Raw genomic sequence first — 13492 nt, 5'->3', positions numbered from 1 at the left:
GTGTGTGAAGTTTTAGCACAAAATACGCCAGAGATATTTTTATATAGCATGTTAAAATTGTCACTTTTTGAGGGTTTGCAAAAACGCACCGTTTTGTGCCTGGCCCTTTAAATGCAAATGAGCTGATGCAGAGGGCGGTGTTTCAAGAGCTCGTGTGTGTTAGCAGCTGCGATTACCTCACGCAGTCAGACACACTAAAATGACAGACACTGTTCTGCCTTTAATGTTAAAACGGAGTCAGACAAAGATGGAGAGACTCAAGAAGAAGTGACAACATGTAGAAGCAACAGGACGTCTCTGAATGGTTAGTTAATTGCTGATGTGGAGTTAACTATCTTCAATTAGGATATTCTGTCATGGTAATCTATAAATCGTTTGTATAGGAACTGTTGTGAGATGTATAGATTAAAGATTTTTTATTTATTGTGATAATTATCGACATCGACTGATATGTAATATAATGGTTTTGGGCATATCTCCCAGCCCTTGACCCCAAACTTTTGAACAGTAGTGTATCTCTTGACTTAAAGCTGCAGTCCGTAACTTTTTTGGGTTAAAAATGATTGTTATATATCAATAAAATTGAGCAAGTACATATCCTGCCAGTGTTCAAAACTATCTGCTTGCCTTAGCTCGATTCAAAATGGTTTCCAGTGGTACTGGTGGATTTCCGCGGGAGAATCGAGCATGTCTTTGCGTCATTACGTCACATCTGTACACATAAAGAAAAGTCTCAGCTAGTATAAGCTATATTGCGTGTGAGGATGCTGGAGGTGGAGATTTATAGCCTTTTCTCACAGCACTTGATATAATTAAAGGGTTAGTTCACCCAAAAATGAAAATTCTGTCAGTAATTACTCACCCTCATGTTGTTCCAACCCCGTAAGACCTCCGTTCATCTTCGGAACACAAATTAAGATATTTTTGATGAAATCTGAGAGCTGGATCACTCCTCCATAGGCTTCTTCAGGGATTGAACTTGCCGGCCTCGAAAAGTTATTAAAGACATTGTTAAAATAGTCCAAGTGACTACAGTGGCTCAATCTTAAAGGGGGGGGGGGGGGTGAAACACTCAGTTTCAGTCAATCTCATGTTAATCTTGAGTACCTATAGAGTAATATTGCATCCATCATATCTCCAAAAAGTCTTTAGTTTTATTATATTTATAAAAGAAAGAAAGGCTGTACCGAGTCTTTCCGGAAAAAGCCGAGCGGGTGGAGGCGTGCCGTGTGGGCAGAGCTAAATAATCATGAGCGCGCAAAGCTTTTACGTTGAGAGCGTCTGGAAGCTGTGACATCCTAAAACAAACAATGGGTAACAATCAAATTCAGCCATACATTTTTGATCCAGAATCAGATCGAGTGTTTTTAAAAATTATAAATGATTTGAATTTGAGCGCTGTGTTTTTAGAACACCATGTCATGCGCGAGTTTTAGAACATTTGTGTGTGTCTACTCGTGGTTTATGAAGACATGATTTGGTTTTACAATAAACAAACAGACACCTACAGTAGCCACCTAAATAAATGTATTTAAACAAACACCATACATCACATGCTCCATAGATACATTAACTATACGTTATCATGTTGTTTAGCCTACTTGCTGTGCTTAAGTTACACACACAGATATTTGAAGCAGTTCTACTCACCGTTAACCTTTAGTGTTGGGACTGCTCCATCCTTGAGAACTAAACGATTAGCAAATCCGGCTTCGAACTGGGCCTTGGTTATAAAAAAATCATCCTCGAAATGCATGGAGCAAACAAGAACACTTGCACAACTGTGTTGATGTTCTGGAAAAACAAACTCCATCCACTGGTCCCTTAACGCTTGATTCTTTGGGAATCTGTGCAGTGTTGTCTTGCCTTGGCAACCGAAAACACACTTCTTTGGTGACATATTGAGTGCAGCCGATGCACAGCGCTTTGATGGGCATAGGTTACGGCTATCGCTCTACAGCTGTGCGCGCGCCCTTCCGAGAGAAGTGCCCTTAGGACCGTATAAGGAAATTCCGGCGCATCTGACGTCATACGCGCCCATACTCGGAAAAAACTTTCCGAAACTTGTGACAACCAGGAAGGAGTATTTTGAGAACAGAAATACTCAATCAAACGTACAACTTAATTTTTGAAACTTTGTCCATGTTTAGCATGGGAATCCAACTCTTTAACAGTGTAAGAAACTCACTATGCATGAAATAGCATTTCACCCCCCCTTTAAGTTTATCAAGCGACGAGAATACTTTTTGTGCACAAAAACAAACAAAAATAACGACTTTATTTAAACTTAAGATTGAGCCACTGTAGTCACTTGGACTATTTTAACGATGTCTTTAATAACTTTTCGAGGCCGGCAAGTTCAATCCCTGAAGAAGCCTATGGACTAGTATGGAGGAGTGATCCAGCTGTCAGATTTCATCAAAAATATCTTAATTCGTGTTCCGAAGATGAACGAAGGTCTTACGGGGTTGAAACAACATGAGGGTGAGTAAATACTGACAGAATTTTCATTTTTGGGTGAACTAACCCTTTAAACTTATCAATTTGATGGCGGATCCAGAAAGGTTCAAACGACAATCACCACCAGTGACAACGTCTCGGTTACTGATGTAACCCTCGTTCCCCGAAGGAGGGAACGGGAGACGTGACGTCGATGTGACGACGTTAGGGGATCACTTCAGGGAGCCCTATCAACTTCGAGTATCTAAGAACAAGCCAATGAACGTTGGCGTGCGTGAACGCGTCACGCGCCCCCGCCCCGCAGCGCGGGTATAAAACAGGAAACGGGCGCGAGCAACCACCGTTTTTCACTGAGGAGCCGAGTTTAATGACGGCCGGACAGCGAAGGTCAGCAACTGTGGCGGCGGGACGTCACGTCTCCTGTTCCCTCCTTCGGGGAACGAGGGTTACATCAGTAACCGAGACGTTCCCCTTCAGTCGCTCACGTTCGACGTGACGACGTTAGGGGATCCCATGGAAAACGCCATCGGTCGCTGCCACATCCAGTGCCCTACGCAAGACTCTCAGACCCCCAATGCTGGGGCGGAAGACCTGCGTAGAGGGAGAACCTGCTGTTCCACATACCCACGCAGTGAACTCTTGAATAACACTGGGAAGCGTGCCTCTCCAGGGGAGAGGGACGCTGCGGAGCCACATCATGCCCGAAGGGAGGTACCATGTGGAGAATACACATATGGACTGGCCGGTTGGGGCAGTGCAACATATGGAATGTCACTGGGGTGGCTCCACCTAAGGAGGGGGAGGCTACACCAGACAGTGACAGCAGAGCGAGCTCTGCCAAGGGAAGACACGGGCTCACCGCAGGGAGCTGATCGTGGAAAAATACTCATATGGGATCGCCGCAGGGATCACACATGCGGAACCCAGCCTAGCACAAGTTACACAAGCATACGAGCACTAGGCCTGGCGTCGGACGCTCCGCAATGTCCAACTGCCGAAGGGGTGTGGAGGAACTCACAGGGTTCACCATAGAACCTAGCGAACGTGTTAGGTGTCGCCCAACCCGCAGCTCTACAGATCTGTCAGCGAGGTGCCGTGTGCTAGCGCCCAAGAAGAAGCGACACTCCTAGTGGAGTGGGCTCTCAACCCGGGCGGGCAAGGCACGCCTTGGGCTTCGTAAGCCAAGGCGATGGCATCCACTATCCAGTGGGCCATCCTCTGCTTGGAGACAGCCTTTCCCTTTTGCTGGCCTCCGTAACAGACGAAGAGCTGGTCTGAGGTCCTGAGGCTTTGCGTTCTGTCCACGTACAAACGCAGAGCGCGGACGGGACAGAGAAAAGCCAGGGCTGGGTCTGCCTCATCCAAAGGCAGCGCTTGCAGGTTCGCCACCTGGTCCCGGAAGGGAGTGGTAGGAACCTTGGGCACGTATCCGGGCCGGGGTCTCAGGATCACGTGAGAGTTATCCGGGCCGAATTCCAGGCACGATTCGTCGACCGAAAATGCATGTAGGTCCCCTACCCTCTTGATAGAGGCCAATGCAACCAGGAGAACTGTCTTACAGGACAAGATTTTTAACTCAGCTGATTGCAGAGGCTCAAAGGGTGGTCTCTGAAGTGCCGAAAGGACCAGAGACAAATCCCAAGAGGGTATAGAGAGTGGGCGAGGAGGATTCAGTCTCCTCGCTCCCCTCAGGAACCTAACGATCAGGTCGTGCTTCCCCAAGGACTTACCATCAACAGCATCGTGATCTGCGGCAATAGCGGCAACGTACACTTTAAGGGTGGAGGGAGACAGCCTTCGCTCCAACCCATCTTGCAGGAAGGAAAGCACGGCTCTGATCGAGCATGATCGGGGGTTCTCCTCGTGAGAAGAACACCATTCAACGAATAGGTTCCACTTCAATGCATAGAGGCGCCTCGTAGAGGGGGCTCTAGCGGAAGTGATGGTGTCAACTACCGCTGGGGGTAGGTCACCTAGAACCTCCGCGTCCCGTCCAGGTACCAGACATGGAGCTTCCAGAGGTCTGGACGCGGGTGCCACAGGGTGCCCCGTCTCTGAGAGAGCAGGTCCTCTCTCAGAGGGATGGGCCAGGGAGGGGCTGTCGCGAGGAGCACTAGTTCCGGGAACCAGGTCCGGTTGGGCCAATACGGCGCAACTAACAAGACCTGCTCCTCGTCCTCCCTGACTTTGCACAAGGTCTGTGCCAGAAGGCTCACTGGGGGAAACGCATACTTACGAAGACCCCGGGGCCAGCTGTGTGCCAGAGCATCCGTGCCGAGGGTCCCCTCGGTCAGGGAATAGAACAACTGGCAGTGAGACGTGTCCGGGGCGGCAAACAGATCTATCTGTGCGGTCCCGAAGCGCCTGAAAATCAGCTGGACCACCTGGGGATGGAGTCGCCATTCTCCCGGTAGCACCTGCTGCCGTGAGAGCTCGTCGGCTGCACGGTTGAGCAGGCCCGGAATGTAAACGGCACGAAGCGACCTCAGATGCTTCTGACTCCAAAGGAGGAGATGGCGGGCGAGTTGTGACATGCGGCGGGACAGAGAAAAGCCAGGGCTGGGTCTGCCTCCTCCAAAGGCAGCGCTTGCAGGTTCGCCACCTGGCGTAGTGTAGACCACCCTGACGGTTGATGTACGCAACGGTCGCAGTGTTGTCCGTACGGACCAGTACATGCTTGCCTTGTAGCGACGTTTTGAAGCGGCCCAGTGCAAGATGTACTGCTAACAACTCGAGGCAGTTGATGTGCCAATGCAGTTGAGGCCCCGTCCACAGACCTGAAGCTGCATGCCCGTTGTACGTGGCCCCCCAGCCGGTGATAGAGGCATCCGTGGAGACCACAGAGTGCCTGGACACTTGTTCTAGGGGAACACCTGCCCGCAGGAACGAAGGGTCCGATGGTGCCGCTGTTCTGCGTCTGAGCGTACTCACGCAGTGACGCGGGCCTTGGTGAGACGCGCTGTCATGTTGATCGAGTCCAAGACAAAGGATTCTCCACCCGGCCCTCCACCGGGGGAAGGAGTGGCACGTCCGCCATCTCCTGAAGAGCAACTTGATCCACCTCTGGGCCGCCCGTCTCAGGGATGTTTGCACCGGCGCTTGCCTCCTGGCTTGGCAGCGGCCTGGACGGGCGGGGTCGACTTCCTGCGGCTTGCTCCACGCTGAGGCCTGGATGATGGCTGCTGCTGGGGCTTAGCGGGAGCGGAGGACGCCGCAGGAGGCCGACCTCGGCAACGAGTAGACGGAGGAGCTGCGGCCGGCGGGCGGGTGGGAGCAGCAGCGGTCCGCCGGGGCAGGATGTGTCGGATGGCCTCCGTCTGCTTCTGTGCGGCCGAGAACTGCTGGGCAAAGCTCTCGACCGCGTCGCCGAACAACCCAACCTGGGAGAGAGGGGCATCCAGGAACCGGTACTTATCGGTGTCCCTCATGTCCGCCAGGCTGAGCCAAAGGTGGCGCTCCTGGACCACCAAGGTGGACATCGCCTGACCGACTGAACGTGCGGTTTCCTTCGTCGCCTGGAGGGCGAGGTTGGTTGCCACACGGAGCTCCCGGAGGAGCTCTGGGTCAGAACCACCCTCGTTCATGTCCATGAGCGCCTGGGCCTGGTGGACCTGCAAGAGCGCCATGGCATGAAGAGCGGAAGCAGCCTGTCCACAGGCCTTGTAAGCCCTCGCCGTTAGACCGGACGAGAACTTACAGGCCTTGGACGGGAGGCGTGGGTCACCCCGCCAGGAGGAGGCGGATGCCGGACACAACTGCATCGCAACAGCCCGCTCCACTGGGGGGATCCCCACATACCCCTTAGCTGCCCCGCCGTCGAGGGTGGCGAGGGGAGAGGAGCCACTAGGACGGCTTCGGGCACTATACGGTGCCTTCCACGTCCTAGAAAGCTCCTCATGCACCTCCGGAAAGAAAGGTACCGGGGCGGCGCACTGAGAACCAGCACGGCCCGCCCCGAGAAACCAATCGTCCAGCCGAGAAGGTTCATGACGTGGTGGAGGATTCCACCCAAGCCCGACCTTCTCAGCGGCCCGGGAGAGCATAGCGGCCCATTCTGGATCCGGCTCGGACAACGCGACACACCCCGGAGGGGGCAACGCAGCCGAGCCGTCATCTCCAGATGACCGCTCCCCCTCGGATGCAGCACATGAGAGGCGTGAGGGGCCCGCGGAGATTGCCTCTGCGGGGAAGCCCTCACGGTAATCCTCAGATCACCCTGGTCATGCGCCGAAGTAGGCCTATTCTGCGGGGCAGAATAAGCACTAGATCGGGGCATAGGCGAGGGGACTGCACCTCCCTTGAGGTAAGCGAGTCTCGATCTAAGTGCTGTGATAGTCATATTCCCGCAATGGGAACATGAGCTATCCACAAAAGCTGCTTCAGCGTGCCGAACGCCCAAACACGAGATGCAGCTATTGTGGCCATCTGCTGGCGCCAGGGAACGACTGCATCCAGAAACGCACAAGCGGAATGACATCTTGAAAAAGACGCAGGGTCCGCTTGTGTTGCTCTTTTAGTAAAATAAAAAAAAGGAAATTGCTCTCACAGTGCTGAGGCGCCCAGGGGTAGCCACTGTGTGGACACACACACACACACACACACACAAACAATAGTGCTGTGAGAACAGCAGTTGAGAGCTGCACTGCTCGCGGCCACCGCTGATCGCGCCGTCACACCAACACTGGAACAGAGAGATCTTCCTTGAAGTCTTCAAAGGCGTTGAATCTTTAGACATCAGTCACAGGAAACTCGCGCTCCGAAATGAAAGACGGTGGGTGCTCGCGCCCGCTTCCTGTTTTATACCCGCGCTGCGGGGCGGGGGCGCGTGACGCGTTCACGCACGCCAACGTTCATTGGCTTGTTCTTAGATACTCGAAGTTGATAGGGCTCCCTGAAGTGATCCCCTAACGTCGTCACGTCGAACGTGAGCGACTGAAGGGGAACTAGAGATTCACCCGCTGTAAAATGCACAAGACTTCGTTCGGACTTCGGAGTGGCTACAGAAAAAAAAAGAGACTGCAACCGGACCCATGCGAAAACAAGGATACATATCGGAAGGGCTTTAATGTAGTCACGCAATGCTGATGTTGTTAACATTAAAAATTTGAGAACAAAGTATAATTTGAACGGTTTGACGTGATATGATAAGCGATCGTTAGCGCGATTTACTGCAATGCTTTTTTTTCCTGAGTTGGTCAGAACAAAAGTGGATGTTTCTTACTAGTTCAGATGACATTTTCCAGAGAAAATTCTTATGTTGGTCATACTTCCAAAAAGTAGAATCTGTGATTCCGAATGCCAGTCTCCACAACAACATTGGATTCATCCGCGTTGTGCCGTGTCGAGGCACAACCCACGTAAAGTTGATAATTCCTCGAATAACCCCCTTTTTTGCCCTTTTGATTATACTTTACACAAGGAAAAAAAGCATATATTCTTTGAAATAAAAAATTTTTTCTCCCAAAAAATATTTCCACAATTCGACTATTTCATGTTTTTTACTTTGATGATTTTTTTATGATGCTTTTTTCATTCATTTGGAAAAAAAATACCTCAAAAGAACTTTATTTTTCTTACCCCATTAGTATATAATGTTTTTTTGTTCTTTTAAGCATAAATCTAACAAATGTACTGACAAAATAACACATTAATCTTGTTTTAAGGACGTTTTTATTGGGAAACGATAAAAAAAATACTGATGAAGAAATCCAGATTGATCCAGATTCAATCTCTTTCCCGTCTTAAAAAAAAAGGTTTAGGATTTAATTTGAAACAATTTTCACCTAAAAATCTGCTAGTAAATTTCACAAATAATCACAAAGAAATAGTAAACAACACATTGAATTAAACATGAAATTTTGAAAAACTGAAATTGTATTTTCTCAGAAAGCGTACTCTAATTATCTATTGTATTACAACTAAATAGGAGAAATCACTGAGAAATTCCAGAGATCTCATTTGTAATTTTTCTCTCCCGTGGGACAGTTTGTTCCATCAGAAAACAGCTACTGTGATGGCAATGAAGAGAACAAATGTGATTGGTGCATCTTTGTCTCTCTCTCTCTCTCTCTCTCTCGGTTTCCCACACTCCACCACTTCCTCCCTCCACCTTGTGCCGTCCTAACGCTCTCTCTCCCTCTCTCCATCTCTCACTCCACCTCTCCGTTGGCTGACTGTAGGTACGCCCTCTGCTCGAGTGTGTGTCGGAGCGTGCGTGTGTGTTCATGCGTGTTGGAAGCAGGTGGATCACGGATGCGTCTGCAAGCTCTTCATCAAGGTTGTGTTTTGTGAGGAGTCCGGACCGCATCAGCATTCTGGATATAATCCCGCTCCTGTGGATACGGACACACACTAACACGGGCACATCCCACTGCCGTTAAACATCCGGTAAGAGGGGTTTTATTACTCTCAGTGACCGAGGGAGATGTTCAGGTCCCAACTGAGGTTTTTGTTTGTAAAGCTCTTCTCAGTTTGAGCTCTTTGCAACTGGTTTGGCATCAAATAAAGCAGCTCTGATTTTTTTGGGAGCGTGTTTGCAAGAGATATCCGTTAATATTTCAGACATCAAAGTGTGCAACGTCTATATTTAGTCCGAAGTAATGCTTTATTTGGTACGTACGTTCAGATACCAGCCAGTTTCTCTGCCAGGCGGATCATTTAAAGAGCGGGAAGGGAGGGGCTGAGGCATTCTGGGTACAGCTGACACATCTAGAAAAGCGAACAGGCGACAGAGAGAGAGAGAGAGAGAGAGAGACAGGTAGAGAAGGCTCTGTAATGAGCATCAATATTTATTAGATTTGGCCACTTCAACCTTAATTTCACTCTGTGCGCTCGGAAACTAATAAGAGAGAAATGTGATTAGGCGTCACGGGTAGAATAGCACTTTCCACTTCTCTCCCCTCCAGTTAAAAAGCTAAAAAAAAAAAAAAACATCCACAGGGAATTTAGGAAACATTCACACGTGACAGAAACGCTTCTCGGATATTTTAGGTTGCCTGCATGGAGGTTTTAATGTTGATGACTCTTGTTCATACCTCGATCAATAGCTGTAAGTTATTAATATGCTTCTAAAGAATGGTTAAGAACAAAACATGGCAATTTCATCGCATATAGTAGGCTATTTCAGATGTGTGTATAGTGACCAGTAGCTCTCGGCATAATAGTAGGCTATTTCAGATGTGTGTATAGTGACCGGTAGCTCTCGGCACATCATGAGGAATATCTTCTTCCGACTGAAAAATTAGTGCGTTCAAGTCCTCCTGGGAAGTTCGTAAGTACGAGGTGGGAAGTCCGTCGTGTTTACGACGGCTGGTGTGTTCAAGTCACTTTCGTCGGAGTAAGATGGCGGAGAACTTTCTCTTAACTAATTACACAAAAATCAGTGATGGGAATAACGGCGTTATAAATAACGCCGTTACTAACGGCATTACTTTTTCCAGTAACGTGTAATCTAATTGATTACTCTTCTCATCTTAATAACGCCGTTACCGTTACTGCCAAAAAATGCGGCGCGTTACTATAACTGATGAAGCTGTTTTTTGTTTTTTTCATCAGACCAACTAGATCTCTGAGCGAGAGGCAAATACTTTTTTTACTGTTCTTCCTTGGTTAGTGGGCAGAGCACGAGACAAGCGCATAAATGCTGACGATTGGCTGAGGTAGAGTAAAATGTCATTGTAAGCCAATCAGAGGTAGAGTTGGGCGGGTGTTCTAAAGCACGCATAGTAGTGATGGGCATTCGGCTCTTTTGGCTCAGCTCACTGAAAAAAGCAGGCTCTTTTGGCTCACAAACGGCTCTTTAAATGACTTTGACTATAATATTTCAATTTTTATTACATAATTATTTAATTTCTATAGGCTAAATTAGTAAAAATAGAGTCGGCTCTTCAGATATGCGAGCCAGCTCCCGACGTTCACCTAAAAGAGCCGGCTCTTAGAGTAACTAACTCTTAGAATCGCGAACGACCCATCAAAAGCTCATTCGCGAACGAGTCGATCCATCATCACTAACGCTCATTCGCGAACGAGTCGATCCATCATCACTAACGGCTAACGCTCATGAATTGCGAACGACCCATCATAACGCATAGTCGGACAGGACAGGACAGGACACACAAGGAACAACACAAGCCAGTCAGTCAACGAGAGACAGGTATGGCGACGAGCTTAACAAGCTTAATTTAATTTTGCCCAGTTGTGGCCTGTTGAGGGGCAATAAATGTCAAAAGTTCCAAAACATCTATTGTGTTATTTGCATTGATCCACTATATAAACATAATATCTACATACATGGCATTTGATTGGAGGCTAGTCTCACTTTGTCCCACAGCAACATTTTTTTTTTTAGATGTGTGTACAATGTTTCATGTTTCTGTTAATAATGTATTGTATTAAGTGTCCATTTTATTATAATATTCAGATTTATCATAAATAATTGAACATGCACATGTATTGTAAGTTCCGTTAAAGAGGGGTAGAGGTCGGGTCACATTTGAGCATTTAAAATTTAATTTTACTTGAAAGTAACGCAATAGTTACTTTTTTAAGTAACTAGTTACTTTTAAAATTTGTAACTGAGTATCTAATTGAGTTACTTTTTGGCAGAAGTAACTAGTAACTGTAACTAATTACTTTTTAAAAGTAACTTGCCCAACACTGACAAAAATACAGTAAGGTTCTTAAACTTTGTGACTCAGGTGTACTTTGTTTTTTTATGTTTTTGATTAATTTATGAAGCCACTGCCAACGTTATCGTTACATGTTGCATTGTTATATTATAATGCCATCATATTCTGTGCAGGTAATTAGCTTACTGCGCTGTAAATGGAAAAGCCTGACAATATCACCGCTAAATACCTTTAAGTATTGTGGTATTCCGCCATGTTTCTCAGTGACACGGCCACAACTCGTAAAGATCGGGGCTTCAAGTGCGTTCAACTCATAAATACGATCTATACGAGATGACTTGAACGCACCAAATGCCCGGTTATTGTGGCCGATGATGTCACATGATCACAAACACACTGCAAAAAATGATGTTCCTCCCCAGTATTTGTCTTGTTTTCCATATCTGAACATTCTTAAATCAAGATACATTTACTTGAGAAGCAAATTACTTCTATTTCTAAAAAAAATATCAAATTACTTCTATTCAAAAAAAAAAAAAAGAGTTAAGAATCTCATAGTGAGGTAAGACAAATTAAAACTTAATTCAAAGGGAAAACATGTTTATTTTTCATATTCCACTGGCAGATATTTTTTGCTTGTTTAATTTTTCAGGAAATGAGACTTAATATCTCATGTCATTTAGCATCTCAAGTAAATGTATCTTGATTTTAGGATTTTGTTGCGGTGCAGGAGCGTTCCCTGCCTTCTGTTCTCTTAGATACTCTATCTAATCACATCTGCCACTGTGAAGTTAATTCATTTATGAAATATTACCTCGCGGTCAGAGTTAGTTGAGTGAAATCACGATACGTCCGGATTCCCAGCGTTCTCAGAGACTGTATTAGTGACGGATGAGTCTGGAGGTAAGACAGGTCTCACTTCTCGGAGACGGATCGAGACATACACAGATCCTCCAGCTTCTCAGTTCTCGCTGTTGTTGGGAGTTTGATGACTTTGGGGGAAGCTCTGCTAGCTAGTGCTAATGGTGCTAAACCCATTAAAGGCTCATTATGCACTTTTAGGACATCTGTACATTGATTCATTTGGCTATTTTTGTTTTCATTTACCACATCAGGTGCTGTATGCATCATCCTAATATGAGTCTGAGGATTATTTTCTTCTATTTTCTCTGTCTGAATTAATATTTCAGTCTAATGTAAGAGAGAAAGAGACAACAAATTCAAGATAATCAGTCATTTCATGACCTAAAATAAATAAATGAGTGGCTGATTATCAAAGCAACGGGAATAGTTACCCTTAAGGTCAAAAATACATATTTTGTCTTCATAATCTTTGATTAAAAATTGCTTTCCTCTTAAATGACTTTAATTTTTGACTCACGTGACCAAGTTCTGACCTATTCCTTGTTACTTTTCATGATCCAATCAATTCCCAATGGATAAAATCAAGCCCCAACCTACATTCCCATTGAATACTGATTCACTCATAAATTGAAGTAAAATCTTATTCACTAACCTCCCACATTGCAGTTTACCAGGCGCTAATTAATTTCCAATGTTATATTTGTAATATTTTTTCATCACGCAGCTTTGAATCATTTACATTTTTATAATATTTTAAATTTACAGAATATAAAATTTTTATATTACATTTATTTTTTATAGTTTCGTTTTTTCATAATTTGGCTGCTTATTTTGTTTAATTTCTATTTTAATGATTTAATTTATTTTTCAAATTAACTTATTTTTGTAATTTGAATAATTTTGTTTACCTTTTTATTTTATTTACTTTTTAAATATTTAATACATTTTTATTTTTACATTTTTTGTAATTTGACGTCTAATTATATTTAATATAGATATAGTTTTTCTTAATTTTCTCACTATTTTTATTTTTTGTTTATATTTATTGGAATAATTGAAAGCATTGGGGTTCTTGTCATGGCATCAGTAATGATGTTGAAGACAGGCATATATCGAGTCGCATGAGCAGTGGAGCGCGCGTTCAGAATTTTAAAGTGCCGTATCAAGTACTTGGATTATAGTGGTGGACCGAAATTTCCAAATAGTCTGGGAATTCTTGCATGCAAAATGGATTCAGTGGCAATTTTGTGATTTGCATAATTTCTCTTGACTCTTTTTGCCTGTTTCTTTGGTTAAAAGCCTTTTCTGTTTGCAGAACCATATAGCCACCATACAGCACATCTCTAATCATTTCAAATTTTCAAACCCATTTCCCTTCTTTTGTGAATCCCATTTCCCTTTTTTGGGGTGCAAAGAATCATGTGTTGTGTAGATGAATTTGGTAGCTGTGAAAATGAATGGTTCTGCTCTCACATGTTCTCATTGTCAGTTTCAGTAAAGATGGATGAGGTTTTGATGTACCCTGAGGATCTGTTCATTCA

General features: G+C 45.6%; 1 protein-coding gene across 1 annotated transcript in view; it reads left to right on the top strand.

Annotated features, from left to right (window-relative positions):
- The first annotated feature begins 8580 nt into the window (after nt 1-8580).
- Nucleotides 8581-13492, top strand: part of lingo1a (leucine rich repeat and Ig domain containing 1a) — an 80105-nt gene continuing 75193 nt past the window's right edge. The window contains exon 1 of the mRNA XM_056239207.1: nt 8581-8847. The gene's annotated coding sequence lies outside the window, so the exon portion shown is untranslated. The remainder of the gene's footprint in view (nt 8848-13492) is intronic.

The sequence above is a fragment of the Rhinichthys klamathensis genome, unplaced genomic scaffold (assembly GCF_029890125.1).
Source record: "Rhinichthys klamathensis goyatoka isolate OS25496 unplaced genomic scaffold, OSU_Roscu_1.1 h1tg000557l_1, whole genome shotgun sequence".
NCBI lineage: Eukaryota > Metazoa > Chordata > Actinopteri > Cypriniformes > Leuciscidae > Rhinichthys > Rhinichthys klamathensis.
This window is presented reverse-complemented; position numbering and strand designations above follow the sequence as displayed.